Source organism: Apium graveolens, chromosome 2 (genome assembly GCF_009905375.1).
Source record: "Apium graveolens cultivar Ventura chromosome 2, ASM990537v1, whole genome shotgun sequence".
NCBI lineage: Eukaryota > Viridiplantae > Streptophyta > Magnoliopsida > Apiales > Apiaceae > Apium > Apium graveolens.
Genome location: NC_133648.1, coordinates 176,563,143 through 176,570,017, shown reverse-complemented (window position 1 = coordinate 176,570,017; position 6,875 = coordinate 176,563,143). Strand labels below are relative to the sequence as shown.

Genomic DNA, 6,875 nt, shown 5'->3' with positions numbered 1-6,875 from the left:
TAACATAAAAAAATTATTGGTTACACATTTAAATTTTTTCATATGTAATAATTAAAATTCTACTTGTAAGATTAAAAACATAAATACATCGATAACTTAAAAAACTATTAACCAAAGTTCAAATTTAATAAATAAAAACGAAGTACTAAATTCTTCCAAGGCAAACAAATTATGTGATCACAAAAAATTGTTCAAATACATAAAAGCTTGCTTGCCTCACATGTGCCTCATCATCATGTCCAAATGCAACTTCACTAGAAATATGTCATGTAAACCTATCAGTGAACATGCAGCTGTGTTGCTTCCGTCAACACCAACTTCAAAGATCATAATACTGCAATTATCCATCTGCAATAGTTGCAATAGTCCCAGAATTTATAGCCTATACAACATAGTAATTGGGGTAAAATTTTCCAACTTGTTACTGCTTGATACTATGAGACCCATTAGATTGCACACCTAAAGCAATAAGCCTACAAAGTATAGAAAAATAATTTTCAGTGAAACTTAATGACTTATCATGCATTTTATTCAAATCTCCTTGCATTTGGGAATGATTTTAACCACTTCAAGGAAATTCTACCCGAACATAGGATTCGGTAATATACAGTTTTCTCGTAAGTTATATCAGCATCACATATTATAATTTATATTATAAGTTATAGCTTGGAATCTTAATATAATAGAGGTAAAATCAGAGTCAAAATATAATAAATACCTGAAAGGCTGAGAGTGAAGGCAGGTTTCCACCATGATTTAAAAGCTAAAGCTAAGGAAGAACTGAGAGGCCCTATCTTTCCATGTAAGATAATGTACAGATCATAACTGAATTTTGAAGCAAACATGTTTCAGATAAACTGAGAAAACAACATAAATGAAAGTAACACCTTTAGTCAGAAGTTTTTATTGACTTGCCACATTATATTTAGCTTTCATCTTTTTCACGTATTGGCCCTAGCCAATCCATTTCCATAAACTAAGGGACAAAAGAGTATGGTTTGTTAGCCTCTTTACAAAAGTATGCTTACATATACAGTGAACCTTTACCTTCAGTCTATAATGAACTAAGAGAAACTGAATGTGTATACAAGAGAGTAATAAATATCGAGGGTACCTCTGTACCAGGGTGCAAAAATATTAAGGTTATACTTACTTTCAGTGGCGTACAAATGTCTTGGTTGATGTATGCAATACATAGTTATTCTAACTTCTAACAATCTAGTAACTGTTATCCAATTTCAGAATATGATTCTAAATTTTAAGGGTGTTGTGTAGATATATGGGCCTAATAATGTAAGTGAGAGCCGGTTTTCTTACTTCTCTTCAATAGTCCAAGCCATTTCTCAGCCCACAGGACTTCTAGGACGACAAGCAGCAATTCAGCATGAAATTTGAAGGGTTGTCAGGACCATACAAAGAGCAGCCTATATACTAGATGGGGAACTAACATAAAAATTAAGAAAAATAGGAGAAAACCTGACAGTAATAGAATGAGAAGAGAGTATCTGCATTGTATAGCATTCTTCTCTTTTTGGTTGTATATTGTTTAGTCACAAATCATTAATATATTTATATTAAGTTTTCCCGTGCTGCATTGTATAACATTCTTCTCTTTTTGGTTGTATATTGTTTAGTCACAAATCATTAATATATTTATATTAAGTTTTCCCGTGCTGATAAATTTCAATAGTAATGTAGTAATAATGAATAACACAAGTCTGATAAAATTGAAGATGGCATTGACCCCTCTCAGCCTATCCACTCTGCAGGTGTAGGTTGATAAATTTATTGGTATATATTAACATATAATTTAATTATTATTAATTAATTTCTACAGATAATTTTTTTATTTATATAGCCAAAGGCCAACTAATATACAAAACATCCCCCTAAAACATATAACAGAGGGACTAACAAAAAGGCACCAAATATACCCACATTACACTCCATTCGACCAAAAATCTTTCTATGTACGTGGCTAAACTACAACAGGAATTGGATACTGAGGGCTCCACACCTCTCCAGGAAACTCTGAGCCTTGAAATAGGACCAGAAAGTCAAGAAGTCGAGAAGCCTAAGCGGGCTAGAGAAAAAGCAGGATCGATGGGAGGGAAACCCTCCTACTTCCCGCTCAAGTAAAAAAAATTCATAGCCTACAAAGCGAACAATAAATAACTACACAACTAGCTGGAAAAGTATCAGCTGGATAAAATGACTGAAACAGAAAATATCCTGCTAAAATATCAGCTTCAAATCATGAACCATAATGCTTCCTGAATTGAGCAGGTGGAACACTAAAGATTTCCAACAATAAACTGTTAAGATCTAGCTAGTAAGATGTGTCATTTGTACAATTGTACTCCATTGCAACTATGCTGATTATAGTACTTACACTAAATGTCAACCTAATAACAGTACATTACCAAGTATATAAACAAGACTTGACAGAAGATCGCTAACATGCTAAAGCATAAAATCTTTTAAAAAGAAGACATATTAGCAATTATATTAATGACATCGTGCATATATATACCATTTTAATGAGGAACTTACTTGGTGGCTCATACTGCACACCAGCTTTTAATCTTCCAATTCTTCTTATCAACCATGCACTTTAAGGGATATCATCTACTACTACATGAAAAAAATAGAATAGGATATTATATATACAAGCACAACATTAATTAACATGATATCATATTGACATCTTATATCATGTTACAGGAATACATAAGTATTTTAAATATATAAAATCTTTTGGCATTTCATGATTTCCAAGGTGAATGTATAAATGAGATTATGAAGCAGTTTAATGTGAGTAATGGACCTTTACATGGCACTAAACAAAGCAATGCTATAGAGATACCAAAGCATAAAAGGTAGATCTTGTATCTGAAACCTTAGCTTAGCAAATACCAAAGAAAAGATGGATCCTGAATAATATAAACAGCAAATTTGAAAGTGAGGGAATATACAAATCAATGGCAGGAATGTAGTTCCAAATGATAGATTTGTCGATCCATATATAGCAGACTAGTTTTTTAACAAAATCACCACACATCTTAATAAACTATAGTAAGGTTTATAAAAGCATAAACACTCAACACTCAACAAGTACTACGAAAATAACAATAACAAAATAACATCAGCAATATAGTCAAATACTCACAGGAAAATAGTCCAGATCGAGAAAACAAAAAAAAAAAAATTGTAGTATATCACAGTTTTTGAATCCGTAGTACATCACAAAAATCAAACACATGATAAAACCAAATAAATATACATAATATAAATTACCAAACTCCAAGTTGGTCAAAATCGTGAACATAATAAAAATATTGTTGTGTCAATTACTGAGCTGTGTCCTTCAAATTTCCAACTCCATAAGAAAAATGGTAACCCTGAAAAACACAAAACATAAATATCACCCCTTAAGAAAAAATAAATCTCAACCTAAATATATACACATACAAGGAGATATACACTCAAATATTAGCATACAAGAAGATATACACACAAATATGAGCAGAAAATAAGAATTATACCCGACTAAATTTTGAAATCCCCAATTCAAACCAGTAGCATCTTTCATTTCAGTTACTCAAGAAATCTGGAAATGCAGAATTTGATCCAGAAAACCAGTAGCATTATTTACAAGTCCCGGTACTTTACTTTTTCAAGTTTTTAGTTGGGTTATCCTCTCTATTTAATTTGTTTGTTAGGTTTAACAATGAAATAGGGTGAGATTGTTGGTGAGACTGTGTAGCTGTATGAACAGTTACATGATAACTCAACACGAGAACAATACTAGAACATGACAGGTTAGTAATACTGCGCCTATACAAGAAATCAGAAGAAATGAAGACAAGGAAAATACAAAAAATCAGAAGATTAGAAGAAGGCTTGAAGTCTGTTTATGTGTCACTGAAAGAAGCTCATTAATATGTTCATGCCTCAGTAAAAAATAAAGGTTAAAGACTTTCAGGGTTTCAGAACTGATGAAGATTCAGTGTATAAGTGTCACAGGAAGATTTCAGTATATTGGCATTGATAGAAGATAGACAGTGTATGAAGTATAGGAATCTGAAGAATTGAAGATAGGGTATAGACAGAGGTTAAAGAAGACAGCTGCAGTCTCGAAGTTATACTCACTGACAGGAGTTCATTTATATGTTCAAGCGTCGGTGAAAAACAGTGAATGAAGTATTCAAGATTGTAGTAGCAATGAAAACGTTGTCTAAAGTACCAGAAAGGATTCCAGTAAAAGTGCATTTGTTTATTGACAGTCAGTGTTCGAAGCGATAAAGTTGTTGCAAGCTTAACAATATAATCAAGGCTATAATACGAAGCCCTGAATCGGAGTTAGTCGTGTGTGAACCAGACCAATTGCACTAGGCGTTAACAGCTCGTCAAAGGTATCTGGGTATTATTTATGGAAGAATTGTTAAGTTGACGAACGTACTTGAATTGAACATTTATCTGTTAAAGTACGAGAAGAGGTGCGCAGGGTACAACTAAACAACTAGAGGGATTGGCCTAGTTCAAAGTTTAATTGTTAAATTAAATAAATTTATTTAATGGACCTTAATATTATTTATTTAATAAACTTAAATGATTTATTTTATAAACTTTAAATAAGTTTATTTTATAAATCTAAATTAGTTTTTTTATATAAGTTATATCTATGTTTATTCAATAAATTAATTTAGTTACAATTTAAACTTAAATAAAAAGAAAAGAAAAACAAAACAAAACAAAAAGAAAAAAGAAAAAGAAAGGAAAAAGAAAATAAAAAATGAAAATAAAAGAAAAAGAAAAAGGAAAAATAAGAAAAAGGAAAAAGAAAAACAAAACAAAACAAAAAAAGCAACCAAATGGTCGCCAATTAACAAAACTAAAGAAACCAGGCACTAGGTCGCATGTTGCAAAATAAGGTCGCAGGTTAGCTCAAGATAGAAATAAAAACCAAGGCCATCACTTGTTTACTAGTACTCGCAGGTTGAGACTTAATAAAAACAAACACAATTCTGCTCTGTTGAATCTCTGGTCGCAGGTTAGCAAGTCCAAACTCCTCAGCCACATCTTTATTGGTTTACTCAATTGATTTGTGTGGTTAATATTTGACCACGTATTTCAGTTGAATATGAAGTCTACACACAAATCCATATCAGTTATTCTTCTCACCGAAGTAACATTATAATGCCCGATTTAACTCTTGTATATTCTTAGGGGCATTATAAACTTTACCCGGTAATTAAATCCTTAGACAAACAAAAGCTAAATCATTGTATAGGATTTAATTTGTTGACCTTTGTAGAAGTTAGGAACTTTGTTGTTCTTAGATTGTAACCGATTAATTTATTTACCGGAGTGTAGCAACACCCCTCGCGGATTTATATATGAATATATATATTTTCCCGAATATCTTGTATTCCTTATTTTATTGTTCTAAACACTATTCCTCAAGAACACGGAACCACTACTCGGACACTAAATTTTATATCCGCAAAAGATTTGAATTTTTTTTTAATTTAGTGAGTGTCGTATTCAACCCCCCTTCTACGATACTTCGGGACCTAACACCCTTATTAATAAAACTCGACTAGGGTCCTTTGGAAATATTGATATTATTCTCATAATATCATTTATAAGTCACGTACTTATATAGAATGCACATCATATTACAAGGACATTAATTAATCTAACATTTTTATCACAGTAAATAAAGACATAATAAACTCTAAAAGGAATAATTGATAAAACATAAACAGTTATAATCCAAATGTCGTAAACGAAAACATAATAGTGTTGTCCTTAGGGTATAAATACTAACCCGAAGATCTAGTATAGTTGTGACTTCGATATTATATATGTTACTATTGATCGAGAATATAGACTCTCGGTTATTTAGAGGCATTTTAGATGGATTATTCAGTTGAGTAAAAATCAGCTATTGAAGAAGAGATGAGTTTTTTTGAGAAGAATGAGACTTCATCTTTAATAAAATTAAAGTACCATGAGAAAATAGGGCTTCGTAGAATGGATGGGTGTTCCGGATCAAAGAAGAACATGGATGACAAAAAGTAGTACAACGAGTGCTTAATATTTAAGGGTTATCAATATAAAGAGAGTATTGACTATAAATATCTTCTATAATTTTTAAGATGCTCATTATTAGAATTATGTTAATTAAGTATTACAGATGAGTTACATCTAGAACAACTAGATTTTAAGATTGTGTACTTACATGATATAACTAGATGGATTTCTGGTAGCTGGGAAAAAAACCTGGTTTGTAAGCTTTATAAAATCTTTTATAGTTGAAGGACCACAACAATGGTACTTGAATTTTGAGAGTTTTATGATGAATAACAGATACATGAGTAGTGTTCAAGATCATTGTTGTTACTATGAACATCCTGATTTATCTCATATCATATTCTTGATGTACGTTGGATGACATGTAAATAGTATGATCAAACATGAGAAAAATTAACAAGTTTAAGAGATAGATGTACGAGAAGTTTGAGATGTAGGATATAGGTGCATCAAAATAGTTACGGTGTATGAAAAACATAATCCAGTATCTGGGATACAAAGACCGGAATACAGTCGGAGATTTTATATTCATTTTAAGTTGAAAATTTGATGTATGTTATGGTATGTACAACGTTAAACATAACTCATACAATACAAGTTGTTAGCAAGTTCATCAAGAAAAGAGCATTGTGAATGAGTCAAGTAGTTGTTACGCTACTTGAAAGGCACAACCAATGTTCCACTATTTTACAGCAAAAAAAATGTTATCTTGGAAGGGTTCTCTGGTACAAATTTGAGTGAATATTTGGATAGAAGAAAGAGTATTACGAGATTTA

General features: G+C 31.5%; 1 long non-coding RNA gene across 3 annotated transcripts; it reads right to left on the bottom strand.

Moving 5' to 3' along the window:
- Positions 1–357: 357 nt before the first annotated feature.
- Positions 358–3,577, bottom strand: LOC141708000 (uncharacterized). Of its 3 annotated transcripts, none has more exons than XR_012569280.1 (5): positions 3,546–3,577; positions 3,298–3,401; positions 2,554–2,634; positions 719–2,153; positions 358–473 (listed from the first exon to the last, which is right to left on the bottom strand). It is a non-coding gene; the product is annotated as an uncharacterized LOC141708000 (long non-coding RNA). The 3 variants fall into 3 exon arrangements; XR_012569281.1 differs by having other exon boundaries at positions 719–976; XR_012569279.1 differs by having other exon boundaries at positions 719–825.
- Positions 3,578–6,875: the final 3,298 nt, after the last annotated feature.